We start from the raw sequence: 14,349 nt of genomic DNA, 5'->3' as shown, positions 1-14,349 counted from the left end.
ATGTCACCCGATGCTTCTCAGAAAGGTTGGAGGTCACACCACACAGGGTTGGTGTTCCTGGTGCCTTGTCACACTCATATCTGGTCTCCAGTGGAGGCCCACAGGGCTCAGTCCTGGGTCCCCTGCCATATGGCATTCGACCTTCCAATGTGCATGCAATCATAGGGGATTGTGGCAGACAAGGTATGCAGATGACTACGCACCGCCACCATACCCAACACCCCATGTGACACGGACATCCACCTAGGGCGACATAGACATGGATAACTGGTGCCAGAGCCATGGCCTGCTACTACATGCCAGAGAAGGTGCAGACCTACCCAGTGTGAAGGACATGTCATGTAGGTGGTAAGCCATTCCAGATGGTGGACATGTTCATGGAAATGGCTACGACACCTGTCGTTAACATCTGTCAACACACACAATGGCAATGTGGGTGTGAAGACATTCCACTGTGGCCTCCTGGTCTGGAAGGAATCGCATCGACATCAGGGTGTTCATTGTACCCTGTACACATCACACACCAGAGCAATGACTGCGCATATTGGCACATCTGGCCTGTAGCTAACCTGACGCCTGCAGCACTCGGAAGGACCGCAAACGCTACACAAGGCGGGATGACGGTGCTAGGACATGTGTCACAAGCTGCACGACCAAGGGGACTCCGGCTGTAAACCTTCACAGCACATCTGCTCTGTGGTGATCTGTGCCTGGCATACACGGCCATGTCTGACCTGGGTGACATGGGCATATTCCACTTCCTAGGCTCCAGGCAAACACGGGCACAGAAGCGACTGTCACACACATCACCACAAAGATGAGTGTGACGGAACAGGGTCAATGGCCGGAGACCCCCTACAACACGTAGAGGAGTGCCAGCCCATGTGAAGGAAAGGCACTGATTGCCTTCGACCAGGAGTAATAATGAGGTGTGGATGTGTGGATATAGTTATGCGCCAGGCATCATCTGTGTGTCAGTGCTGGACGAGGGACTGGGGACTGATGGATGTGGCATCCCCATCCTGAGGGGTGTTAGCAGCCACACACGGTCATGCTAGGTCCACACATGTCGTAGGGCACATACCCTGTTATGTACATGTGCGCCTATGTTCCTATGTAGGGTCCATGCCGAAAGCGGTACCTGTGCTATGCTGATGTCGCCAGACCTGCCTGTGGGTACCCCACGACTACGGCTGGGGAACTAATTACAGTGCTCCCAGTAGGCACATGCAAGTACACCATCATTGTCATACGGGTTAACTGAACCAACATGGTGCTACACATGTAACCACCACACATACTGTGTACACAGATCAATGAATGCTGCACCTGTCCTGCATGGTATGTCTGCTGCATGATGTCAGTGCACAACCCACATCACATACACACCTGTCACCAGCCATACACACACACCACAACATACACATCACGCACTATGCGGACACAGGTATCACATACACCTCTCACTATCTTGTCCACCCTGTGCATCAGAATATGTTTGCATAACCATGCACTGATGGTGTAGCTCACAGTTATGTGGCAGAGACTTCATCATATGCACAGGGTGATATGTGCCACAGGCATAGGCTGTACCAATGGATGACATCATGTGTGTGTGTAAGGGCCTGTGCATTGACTGGGCATGACTGTGTACATTGCATGTGGGTGTGGTGGAGCCCTACAGTCGTGTTTGCTGTGTGTGGGTTTGTGTGTACACAGTTCAGTAATCTGTGATGCCTACACGGGTATGCTTGGCAGCCCCAGACTGTACAGTGCAGGTGTTACGCTCACTGTGTCCGCTGCCGCGACGCGACCGGCCTGCCTGGGGTCGCACGGGCACGACCGGGTGTAGGTACAGACAGTCCACTCTCCGATGTCACATGTCCGCTGGAAACGCGTGCCCACGCCGGGCCGCCCAGGGCCACGCCCACGTGGCCTGCTCTGTCCTGGTGTGGTCGGTGTAGTAGCAGCTGCACTGCTGCTGCTACCAGCACTGGGTGGGTGGGCATGGGAGGTGGCACGACACGCTGACCTGCACCAAGTGGTGTTGCTGGCTCACGCCCACGCGCCCTATGCCTCACCCCTACCTGGTGTTCCTGCACGGACAGCCCACGCCAAGGATGGCCATGCCTCGGTCGAGGATACCAGCCATCTCACCCAATCTCCTATCCAGAACATCGGCAAGATGCTGTTGGGCATTCGCCAATGCCTGGATGTTGTCATTCAAGGAACGGATTGCAGACCTCTGCAGCCTCTGCCCTTCCTGGTTCTGCCATTCGGCACGCCTCGCGCCGCCATTACAGTCTGGAACATGCGCCTGGTTATACCAGCTGCTGCACCCTGTACGGCAGGTGTATGTCTAGCGGTGCTCCCCACGAGCAGCACCTGCCACATGCCCGCGTGGCACTGCACCAGTCATTACACTGGCAACATCGTGTACCCACACCTTCTGCAGCCACCACACATTCCTGCTCGATGCCAACAGACGCTGACTGACCGTCATCTATGGGCAACGGTGTTGGGGTATGTGTCGGCATTCCAACCGTGTTCGGGGATGAAGGGACGGTGTGATGTTATCCAATGGCACAGTGTGTGCCTGTGACGACCCTGCCTGTGCCTCATGCACATGGTCATCACCACTAGTATCTGTGGGGACACTAGCATCAGCTGGACCGCAGGAGGGGAACTCACCTACAGCACCTGTCAATACAAAGGCATACCGTCAGTTACACACACACACACACACACACACACACACACACACACACACACACACACACACACACACAGACATCATGCATGTGATATTGCAGGTGGCATGCAGCATTCACACACCACAGACCAGTGAATGTAGACCACACATTCCTAGTGGCAGTATGCACACTGCCCTGGTGGGAACAGTACAACAGGCAGGTGTCTTTTAGTAGGCATGCAGTACACACATTCATGGTAGTTTGCATGCATCACCGTGATACACCGTGTGGCCACAGGCAAGTTGACAGTACACATGTCTGCCGACACTATGTCATGTACACCGCAAACATGTGTGGTATCATGTGGACATGTGACGATGGTGTCCCACCGCATGCACCACATCACAATGGCTGTCATGGTGCAGTGTTATGTGTACAGTCTACAGATACAATGTATGGGTAACAGGGATGTCTGTGCAGGTGCGGTTGGTGTGAGCTGTGTACATAGCTGTACAGTGTGGAGGCGGGCACTGTGCCACTGCACAGTAGCAGGACACAGTTATGTTTCTGTGTGATGCGTGACCTGGACGCATTACATTGCCATGTCTGTCAGTCAGTTGCCGCCAGCAGCACGTATGTGGTGGATATTGGAGGCACCTGTAGTAGCTGTGGAGAGGCATTCCATGTCAGTGGTGTACTACATCGGATGTCCAGGGGGGCCACTACAGTGATGAGCCCACTATGTGTGTACAGGGTGCAACGGTGACTACCCACTGTGGATGTACTGTGTGGCAACATGCCTGTAGGTATCGACCATGGCCTTGTCTGTCTGGGTCATTGACAATTGTGTGTGGTGGACATCGTGCACATGGCCCTGTGGTGGCCCATGTGACATACAACCATAGTAGTGTAAGGTGTCACATTCCCTACAGATATGCAGACAGTGTGGATGTCTGCTATGTCGCATAGGTCATGTCATGGTGTGACAATGTTGCAGCCAGACATCCACGGCATGGGACATGGCATGTGCCATGTCACAACGCGGTGCACCCGATGCAGGGGCATAGGTCACATTGGTAACACCTGTGCTCTGGCAAGATCACAGCTCACTATGTGGTACTGTGTGCATACTGCAGAGGCATACCGATGCATACTACACATGCAGCCATTGTGGAACACCTACACCATTGTATGCATAGCTGAATGCACGTGACACACCAATAGGTCGTGTGGTGTCATGCCACTCTACGCTAACGGTTGTATCTACTGTACATGGGTGGTGTGTGTGTCGGGTGGTGCAACCTGTATACCGTGACTGGGGCACACACAGGTGTGCATGTCATGCCTGGACACATGGGGAATATCAATACACCATATCATGCCTTTGACTAGCAACAGACTTACCTGCAACAGACCCTTGTGTTTGCGACACGCCAGACGATCCTGTAAAGGGATGACACAAAGGTATACACATTATCCATTACTATCGCCACAGTCAGCAGTGTGCATGTCACATCATGCTGTGAGTTAGCATGTGCTATGCACATGTCTGCTAACACAACATAGCATACTGTAGTATGCCTTGTGTGGCCATATACCTGGCATGTATGGCTATATTATGTGTTGTACTATGACACGCACCCCCACGCCACTTATCATACAAACATGCAACCCTGACTTACCATGCAGCGCCAAGGTCATAGTTCGGGAGACACCCACCTGCACGATGGACACATGGGTTTCTGCGTGTTGTTCCGCGGGTGTCCCCAGACTGGCCAGGAGCTCCTCCGTGGCTGTGAGTGGGGCTGGGTTGGTGGCCCACCACCTGTCCCACGCTGTTGTCTGGCGATTGCAGCGCACGCTGTCTTGCATGCCGGATCAGGTCTGTGCAGTGCCCGCGGATCTGCTGATAAGTGCGGTTGTATCCGCCCAGGCTGTTCACCCTCCTGCACAACTCCTCCCACATCTCCTGTCGGTCCTGTGCCTGCTGTGGCACATGACTAAATAACATGTTATGATTACTATGGAGGTATGGTATGATCACCTCCTCCTCCTGTCGACTGAATGCAGGAAGCCGGATCGTGGCATTATCTGTAAGACATAATGATGGTGGCAGGTCACATTTACACTGCTGTGCTGGCATACTGTTGGAGATACATTGCTATGACAAGTACGACATCTGCACAGTAATCTGTGAAAGGCATCGTGGCAGTGACACAGCCGATGTGTTGGCTTCACACCATTGAGCAGTGTGTGTCACATCATATCTGTTTGCCACCCCATCACACTGTACACGCATTCATGTAGATGTTAGCCAGCTGTGGACATGTGTACCTGGCTGCACCTGTGTCCATACCACTGGCATAGGTCCCCATGTGACGCCGGTGCTGCTGTTCACCTGGACGCTGTGTATATGGCAGTACACATCACGCCTGTAGCCATTGTGAACGCCAGCAGTGGCACTGTACACATACACATGGACACCTGCACATGCATGTGTCGTGCCATGTACATCCACACAGCACTGTACGGGTGTTGGACAACTTGCCACAGCTCACCTGTGTTGCACATGTGATAGACATAGGGCAATGTGTAACCATGACACATTAGCAGGACAGGCCATGCATAGCATGTACACACACACATTGTCCAAAGCATCACACAGCACCTGTGACACCACAGGGTGCATCACCGCCACATTACTGCTGTGTATGGTTGATAGTGAGAGTGCCTTTGTCCATTGCACCATGTAGGATCAGGATAGCTCATGCAGCCTTGCTGGGCAGGTCTGCATGGTATGGCAGGGTATGCCACATACATGGCACTGGGTTGTGATCCACCTGGGGTTTACGATATTGGCAGGGTGGCTGTCCATTCCATATGTCAGTGCTATGTGTATATGGACATTCAACATGTCTATCGCCATGGTGTGGACACTGGCCTCAAGCGAGGTATGCTGCACGCTGCTTGCTGAGGGTGTGTCTGGTGCATGCAGGTATCACACATCCATGCATACACTGTAACCCTGGCAGGTGCTATGTGCTGGGATATTGATCAACACAGTGCTGTATGTGGACACACACCGCTATCCCGCGGCACATGGATGGTTGCCTGCACTGATGTGGGTACCACATATGTGTACATCCAGTGCCTGCTGCCACCCCATGTCTGCTGCTGCACTACACACCGCCATCCCTCCCTCTGTGAATGTGGTGTTGGGCACAGCATAGGTATCCATGTATGGGGACAGGGATGTTCACATAGCAGGGTCACTGATGGTATCGCCGATCAGACCATATGCGTATGACGACCCCTCACACATATGACACATTCATATTGTTGTTCACAACGGTGACACAGCTATATTGCTATGCCGAGACATTCACAGCCATACATACACAGATGCATGCACGCCCATCTGTGGCATGGCCTGGACTATTGGTGTGGTTCGCACATTACATGTTTGACTGCAGCTGGCACAGACCTACTGTGCACATGTCTACACGGTAAGCCTGTTCTACAGTAGGCATCTGTGATGTGCTGTGCACATGTCATATCTGCACATTTGGTTGGTGTCCATCGTCCACGGGCCAGTGGTGGGACACACAGGATGTTGCTGAACATATATGCATGCAACCCTGTACAGCTGTAACACTAGCCTCTCAGATGCTCATGTGTGGTGGACGTGAACACCGTACACACACATGTGGCTGTGGCCTGCCGCCATACCCATCTCCTCCTGTGGGTTGCTATCATCCCACACACTCCTTGTATTGTATGTTCAGGCTATGGACCTATGTGGGGCTTGTGTGCATGCAATACGATACTATATGCCTTTGCACCCATCACAGACAATGTCACACAGGTACACCGCAGCCGCATACATCACAGCTTGTTGTCAGCACGGCACATGTGGTACACACATAACACATCTCCTGTGGGACATGGTCATTTGTACGGGCATGTCCAGTAGTCACATACCACAGCTACCCCTACATGACGGCTATGCAGGACATGTGTGTGTACAGCTACTGTGACATGTACACGAGCAATGCCCCCTACCTACATCACATGGTACTACCTGTGGAGTATGTGTGTCTGCATCCATGCTATGGCCATAGATGACAATTGTACATCAATATGTGCAACATACCTCATTGGGGTTGTCATGTGCACATGTTCCATGTGTCAATGCATTTTTTGTGTCTGTTGGGCGGTCATTGTTGTGCATGGTTTTCATGGCTGACATAGCATACTGTGTCTGATTCCAGGTACTTCATTGGGCTACCAGCATTGTACATTTCTACAGCACATTCCAGCCATCATGTAGCCAGCTTAGATGACAGTGGGAGGTGTTCCGCCATGTGCACATATGTCACACAGTACGAGGGTGACTGACACACATTGTCAGGACTGGGTTCTGACTGCTGTGGATGTGTGTACTGGTGTTGACAACCATGACTGCACCAGATGGTGTCTTCTGGATGTGTAACATTCACAACACACACCTACATTCACATAGCAGCACATCGCCCACGACAATGGACATTCCTGCATGAACACTGTGTACGGTATGTCTGTATGACCACTGCATATATCACTGGTAGCCACCAGCATGGCTGCCTACAACAGCAGTGTGTATCCTGTGCAAACATGGGTTACACCAGTCACAACACACCTGTGTCAGATGGCCCTGTAGTGGGTGACAGTGCAGTTCCATACATCATGTAACAGTATACATCGTGCACCAGTATGTTGCAGACATGTGAACGGCTGTGCTAGTCGACATATGCACACATGACACATCACCTGGTACACCGTGGTCTGCCTTGCCACCTGCTATTGTGACCACCCTGTGATGACATTGTACGCCCACATGGACTGGGACATGTGATGGCTCAACGGTGAATTAACCCTCCAGGTGTGTGTCTAGCCAGGTGTCCAGTAGCCAGTGGTCTGCACGCAGGATAGTGTACATTGGCCTACTCTGTCACTGGGACTGTTGACTATGGTCATACTGTAGTTATGCAGGCATGTGGTGTTTGTCCAGTCTGATAGTCGTGTTCAACCACACTACCGTGGCACACATGACCTGTGGACATCTGCCTAAGGTGTGCAGCCCACATGTACATCTTCACATGCTATGCTGCCTGTGCAGGGCTGTCACAGGTAGGCACAGCATGCAGTGATGTGTGACAATGCTTACACCCTCCACTGTGCTGTACACAAGCACTGCACACACAGTACAGCACACATGTCATTTATCTGCAGTGCCTGGGACCTGCCTCCATGCCCTACACGGCACACCTGCCAGTCCAGATTGTACACAGATCATACCTCCCAGGCACATACCTGGACTGCAACACACGGGTGGGTGGTTCCCACACCACACAGTGATTTACACACATACTGTATATTCCCAAGACACATTGCATCATAGGTAATCCATGTTCAGATACCCATGTTCGTGACCGCCACGCACATTGTGACACGACAGTGAATACACTGTACACCACAGGTTACATGCTGGTCGTGTTGGCATACTGTACATTGCACCTAGGACAGTTGCTACTGCTATGTATTGACAGCAACACGCCCTTCCCTAGTATGGACTCCCATGTACCCACACATGCTTGGCCATGCAGTACGCATAGCTGGGTGACACATTACACGACACATACCATACCTACACTACCCTCGGCATGCACCAAACCTCCATGTGTCTGTGTGCTAGGCCTACACACATCCCCCCTCTGTTTGCTGAACATCCATGCTTCTCATCCCTGCTAGCCACACCCTAAACACACAACCATAGCAGCATGCATGGTACATACACTCTACAGCCGGTATTACTGACATCCACTGACAGAGGTAGTTGATGGCATGGCACCCCGTACGATGGACAGTCTACATGCCTATGCCAACACTGATCACAGTGCACTTCTGCTACATTTACACACTGGTAGGGACCATGCTATTCCACACAGAGACATGGTGGTACTGGCCTTTTCACAGACGCCACAGTGGTATTCCTGTTCCATGCACACATGCTGTATGGGCACATGTGCAGGCTGTTGCACGGTAGTTATGTTCACCTGTGTGTGGTGTGTCACTTGACAGTCATGGTGTGTCCTCATGGTGCATGACATACTCCACAGCTAGCTACCTACACATGACTGCCAGACATTGCAGTGTGGGCCCTCACGCAGTGTGGTGGTATGTCTCTGCTGTTTGACTACATCCACATTCAATGCAGCATACCACAGTCATGCAGGCATTGCCAACACAGATGTTGCTGGCATCGTGCCTGCCAATGGGGTACCTACCAACAATACACACTCTCACTCACTACAGGGTTCCAATCCTTGGCTGGACATTGTATTAACCCTGTGGACACATACATAGTACTGCCATGCACATGTTATGTCCGGGAACACAGTCCCAATGTCACCTCCAATCGCCGTAGTTGTTGTATCCCGCCAACCTGGCTGTTACATGTCTCTGCAGCAGCACACTGCATTGACTGCTAGCCCATTCATGTATGTTGTGTACCCTGACCACCACACTACCACATCTATCACACTACACATGGGTGGTACTGCATTGCACGTATGGGGCTGCATTTGTACACCCATGACTGGGCCATTCAGTATGGCACTGGGCCACATCTTGACATACATGCTTCACACACTCATTGACTACCTGCATGCCTTTACTGGCACCCTTGTTGGGCTTATGTGCGCCACAGCACACCACATCCCATGCTGGCCACCTGTCATACTATTGCATGGGTGGTTGGGGTGGTACAGAGGGTATCACATCAGACATGATCCGCTCTTTGCCCTTCAGCCGCATTCCACTTTATGCTATTGCCAATGTACACATCCAGCATCACATCGCACTTATGTCTCGATGTTACGCCATGTGCCTCCTGTACAGGTCACACAGTGGTGCAGGCATATCATGCTAACTACAACAAGTCAGGGACGTGACATTGCACAGTCCTCAGACATGTGGCCCCTCATGCTCAGTATTTGCATACGACACTACCTGCTGTCACACAGTATTGTCCATGCCTACATATACCACATCTACATACCTGGCAGCATTCTAGCTCATCCTACTCATATTGCTAACAACCATACAGGTGTCAGTGTGGCAGATATATCATGTAGATATCATTGCATCAGTTACATCACACATAGTGCATACACATCACCTTTGCATACTGACAGTCATGCGGTATCACATGGATACTGTCCCTATACAGGCATATCACGTTGTACATGGTTGATGTACACACACATGCCCCACATGGTGCTGTGGTTGCCATATTCCACCATGGCGTGGGTACACATGTGCAGGACCACGATTTCTGGACCGTATGTCTAGCTGATACCTTGGGGCCCTTGTACCTGTGCCATACACACATGTACACGCTGGCAGTGTTACAATAACACATGTGTGGTGTACCTTACACAATGGATACAACGTTACATGTCTCAGTATAGTCATGCTGTGATCTCTACCCGGCTCAGACAGTTTACATATGCAAATGACAGTCATGTAACACATCTGTACTCACCTGCATGCCACTAACACAGGGGTGTAATCTACTCTGCCATGGGCCATGTTCTCCGCAGTACTGATGCATGTAGTACTCCTACATGGCGTTTGCAGTGGGCAGGGTGGGAGGAGCAGTCCTGCATGTGTGCACACATGCCACATTGCTCAGCCCGGGCATCTGTGTGACATACACAGACTGCACACACACCGTGCTGTGGGACATAGGTCCTGTGCATATCCCACAGGGGCACACTGTGTCACTAGTCATGTGATAGCTCCCTTGCTGGTAGGGTGACACAGACCCATGGTACCACCACAGCGGACGTACTGTATAGACATACAGTTGACATCCACTTCTGCCGTTCAGTGGACACTACCATGGGGGGGTGTCACTACTGTGTACATTGCACATGTGTTTACACACGGCCCTGCTGGACATCATTGTGGCACACATTGCACCTGCTACGGAACGTTTGAACATGGTTACTTGCTGTTCCTCCATTTCGGTACCTATTCTGCTACTACATTGTCCCATATGTGCAGGCCATACATATCTTGTTTATGTACATAACATTAGGCCATCCCTCCATCATGCATGCTATGCCTGTGATACTGTCTATGATTTCTGAACATATCCATCATGACAGCTTTGCATTACACATAATTGACATAGTCACCCCTACTGCGTGGGATACGTGCACGTCGTGCGCACATTCCATATGACATCGACGGTATATGCCCATGCACATGTGTGCTGTGACACTATACATACATGTCCTATCCCCTGCTGTGGCACTTCATTGTTGGATATCCACTGCCAGCATCAGCGTGGGTGGTGGCATTGTTCTGTGTTTGACATCCCTATGGCAGACCTGGGGTAGGGTTACCACCTGTCCCACTTTGCAAGGGACAGTCCCTCTTTGGGCAGTTGTGTCCTGACAAAACATATTACAAATGGCAAATGTCCTGAGATTGTAGGACATAATTATGTCCCATTTTTTATGTAAGAGTTGCATAACATAGCTATTTATGTATGTAAATTCCTAAATGTTACAAGACACACAATAAGCAACTAAACTGCTACAAGACTACGCTTTTATTTAGGCAAAAGAGTAAAGTTCTACCCTTTGTACTGACCATGGGTATGTGTCCACCTGTAACATCTGATGTGTGTCCCAAAATGTCCCACTTTGGCCATTTGAAAAGGTGGCAAGCCTAACCTGGGGTTATCCCGGTGTGTACATGTTGTCCCACTGCTGTGCACACGTCCACAGCCGCTGGTATGCTGCGCGGCTTTGCATTACATAACCAACTTTCACCACTCTCTGCCTGATGGACAGGTATCTTTACCTTCACACACCTTTCACATACTGTTCTGATTCGCCATACGTATCATGCGTTACACAACAGTACATCTCGTGGGTTCGACATACCTTTCCGCCTTTGGTTCTGTATTCGCCAGTACTTGATTGCTACTCCTTCTATTGTATTCGGTATTTGTTCGGTATGAACATACGGTTTGAATATCCAAGGAGTCTTCCTTATATTCGTCGTCACCTGAGGCATGTGGGTTCATCACGCCAATAGCTGTTGTGTACTTATGCGCATATCACCGGTGATCCTCCATTTGTATGCGTTACGCATCGGCACTAGGCCATGGTTCATTCCTCGTGTGGTTGGTTATTTGCAATACCTTCGTGAGGATGGTATGTATTGTATCATGTTTGTGTGACTGCATCCGCTATGTGTGGTGTCAGGTACATTTCGCTGTGGTGTTAGCCGTGGATTGTGTGTGTTGGGTATGGTATTCTGTTCGACATGTGGGTCTCCGTGTCCTGGTGGCGTCTGTCGATGGCGTTGTGCATTCAGATGTGTAACATAGCTGTTATATTCCTGTACACAACGGATGCAAGGATGCATCAGCTGCTGCTAGTGTTTCCCACGTGGCTTGTTGTGGGTATGCCGCTGTCATTGACTGCCTGTATGTTTTTGCTACGGTTTTAGCTGTTATCCCTTTGATATGTGCGATGGGGTATATCTGCGGATGTGGGTGACGGGTACGGGGTGTGGGTCTTGCATTTATACATACAAGATATGCTTGTGTGTGTGCTCCATCCCTGCTTGGGGAGCTGCAGGTTACCTGTCTGTTGTTCTGGGAATGTTTGTTTTGTTGATGTCGTGTGGTGTCGGTATCGCCTGCATGTGTGCTTCCTGCACGTATTCCTCCTTCACATCGGTTATATATCTGCGGATGTTCATCCGTGCCTACTATCCATTGGCATTTTGTCACTGATAGTTACGGTGATTGTGGTCCTATACTTGGGACGGCCTGTATGCTACCAGTAGCCTCCTATTCGTGTGCCGCTTGCTTACTTAACGGTCGTGGAACACACAGCGGTATTTACGGACCGTAAGTGTTCACGATCGGTGCCGGATAGCACATTCGTATTTTCGCCATACATGCCTGATGCTGTGTAACGCTGTCGACGTATCGCGGTTGAGTCTACCTTATGGCCGCCATACATACGGTCATGGTTTGTACATGCCCTTTGCATCTCCTGTTGGCTATGGCCCTGTGGTACATTCTGGGACATTTCCGCTTTGCATCGCTTTTACGCCGCCACGTGCATAGCCACTGAGGAGATGTCAGTACTACTTTGTGGGTACTGCTGTACATACGCCTATGGTTCCTGTACTGTATGCCTACGCATGTTATTACACTCCGCCTGTGACATGTCATCTACATACACATTTTACAGTGGCACACACATTACACACACACAGCGGAACACACGACAACCTCACCTCACACATACACATATTGCCGCCATGGCTCTCAACCTTCTATTTCCAAAATGAGGAACACACACATTAGTAATGTGAAACAAATGGGCATAATGTGGAACACATAGTAATGGCATAGTAACAACTTCAGCTAAGTAGGTCATAGGATGATTAAAATATGCTGATTTACTTACAGTGAAGAACCTTTAATGAATTACTATGATTAATTTCTATTTACCAGGATGTCATTTAAATACATTCCTAACAATGGATGTTTGACAGGCATTTTCAATGTGGAACTTTGAGGAACTGCGAGGAACATGAACTGTTTTACACCCCAAATGAGGTAATGCTCTCATAATGACGTACACTTCACTGGTATGCTTGCTGCTTTCGCACCGACGGTTGAACACAATACCTACGCTGGATCGCGCCGGGCGGCGTGTATCTCCGCACTCATATCCTATGGATATGACACGCATATCCCGCTACTGTACCGTGGACTGGTGATCATCCCGACACGCGGATATGTATTGATGCAGGTTGACATTTCCATGGCTGGCGTTACCTGCTCTGCCCACCCTCCCGGATGATCGGGTTGTCGGTCACTATGTTTGCTATGTGGAGATTTCAAGGCCTTACTTATCTGTGAACTTGCATCCCTGGGTTCCATATTACCCTGTTGTACTTTATATCTGTGTATGCATATATATTTCTACATGTGTACTGATATCTATTTCGTATCTGTGTATGCACATAAGTACATATGTGGTCGACTTGCGGCGATAGTGGCAGCATGGCTACGCCGTGTGCTGTAGAACCGGCGGTGAGGTGTTGGCGTTCCATGCTCTGCTGGCTATTGGGTGTGCAGTGTTTGGGCGGTGCTTTTGTTGAGTCACACATAGGTCCGCACATACGGTACACATTACGGGCGGACATGTTTGTGTGGCGTCCATTTCACTGTGTGTGCAGGTAAGGAGGTGTCAGTCCATGGGGCCTACACTGTCAAAGTATGTGCTATGTTCCCTCTTTGCCAGGGCATAGGCATATTGGGTACGCCTCCGTCTACCTACTGGGGCTGGCACAGCGTGTTCATGGCGCTGAACGCCCTGTGTCTGTGCTTGCCTTGGCAGTTGTGGCGGGCTTGGTGGCCCTACACCATTATGTCCCTGCAGCAGCTGTTTCCGCAGAATCATATTGTGTAGCATACAACATACTATGAATATGTGGGCACATGTGCCTGGAGAGTACTGCAAGGCTCCACCGGATGTATCCAAGCACCGGAACCGTGATTTCAAAATCCCAA

The sequence above is a fragment of the Protopterus annectens genome, chromosome 4.part0 (genome assembly GCF_019279795.1).
Source record: "Protopterus annectens isolate FY-2018-M chromosome 4.part0, PAN1.0, whole genome shotgun sequence".
In the NCBI taxonomy this organism is placed as follows: domain Eukaryota; kingdom Metazoa; phylum Chordata; order Ceratodontiformes; family Protopteridae; genus Protopterus; species Protopterus annectens.
This window is presented reverse-complemented; position numbering follows the sequence as displayed.